The following is a 1,767-nucleotide window of genomic DNA, read 5'->3' on the forward strand; positions in this document are numbered from 1 at the left end:
TAGTATTATAAAAGGGGTCACCTACAAGCTATTCAGCTTATTCACGATATCACAAGTCTAAAAGTTCAAAAATCATAGCCTGTAGAGAAAATTTTGAAGATTAGAAGCTTTTTCTAAAATCTTAAAAAATCTCTAAAGAATTTGAAAAACTCAAAGAAATTATAAATAACACCACATTAGTTTAGAAGAAAGCTGCTCCTCAATCTTGTTCAATTTACAGAAACAAGGCTAAACTCATCTTTTCAAGATCAAGCCTAGAAGACCATTGAAAAGGATTCAACTATCCAAGATCAAGTCTTAAAGACCCTTGGATCCAAACTCTCTCCAAATCCATTTTCAAGATCAAGTCTCAACGACCATTGAATCCAAATCAAATCAAGTTCTCAAGTAAGAATCTTTCCAAACCCATTTTAAGAGCAAGTCATTGCAACACTTGAAGCAAACTGCATCCTTTCAAGATCAAATCTAGACGACCCATTGGATTGAAGCTCAACTAAAGAAAATAATCAAATAGGTTTTGTTTTGTAAAAAAATTCAGTGATTATACTCTTTTCAAAGTTATAAATAAAATATAACTCCAAATTTTCATGTAAATTTTCCAACTCAAAATTTGTCTGTACAAATTTTTGGCACACTTGGTGGGGCAATATCTACCTTTCATCTCTTGTCTCCAAAAGTTAAAGTTCAAAGGTGTAATGGCTTTAAAAAATGTTATCATCAACAAACAATCAAAGAAGATCATCATCATTAGCAAACCAACTCTCAAGCTTGTTCAAGCACCTTACAGCTTGTTCGATTTTATCGTTAAGCACCAATCTCCCTACTCTTCCCTTTGACTCTAAGCAAAAGAAAAAAATCTCTTTTAGAGTTTTTCGATTAAACTTCTTCAATGCTCAATGACAACCCATTTTATGATGCTTCCTCACCAGCTCACAACTTAAAAGAAGTATCTACTCATCGATTATCATTCAAGAAGAAATGTAGTCAACCAAGTGACAACTCCATTTCAACATATCCCTTAAAATCAAATTCCAGAATGATGAATGTCATGACAAATTGTGCTACAACCTTGGAAGAATAAGTGACATCTCTAATAAAAATGATGTATAGTTTCACTACAAGCATCTAAGTGGAAGCAACCAATCTTCTAGTGAAACTCAACATCAAAATCTTTAAGAAGTTGGTGAAATCAAAGTTGTTAAAGGACTTCAAAGTGTTTTTTCATTTCAAGTCAAGGAGCTCATCATAGAAGCCATCAAATGTCAAGTTGAAAGTATTGCTCCGCCTTCATATACATATTCAAAGCATACATGCAATGGATCAATCATTTGAATATGCTTGAAAGTTATCACCCTCCAAAATTTCAGCATTTCGATGGTAAAAGAAATCTATGTCAACATGTCACTCACTTTGTGGAAACCTGAAATAGCACCAAAACTGCTAGAGATCTCATGGTGAAACAGTTTGTTCAATCATTAAAAGGAAGTGATTTTAATTGGTTCAGTAATCTTAAGTTTGTAATGATTGATAACTAGGAAGAAATTGACCAACAATTTCTTAATTGATTTTATAGCACTTATCGCATTGCCAGCATAATCAAGCTCTCAAGCTCACGATAGTGGAAATATAAGCTAGTTGTAACACCCCAATTCCAGTGGGTTCAAGGTTGGCACGTAGTTTTGAAATAGCCTATGTGGTAAAGTGGTATCAGCCTGATAGTTTCCTTTAGCGTATAGAATAGGCATATTCCTAACAGTGTTTAAGTTG

Source organism: Gossypium hirsutum, chromosome D04, assembly GCF_007990345.1.
Source record: "Gossypium hirsutum isolate 1008001.06 chromosome D04, Gossypium_hirsutum_v2.1, whole genome shotgun sequence".
NCBI classification, from domain to species: Eukaryota; Viridiplantae; Streptophyta; class Magnoliopsida; order Malvales; family Malvaceae; genus Gossypium; species Gossypium hirsutum.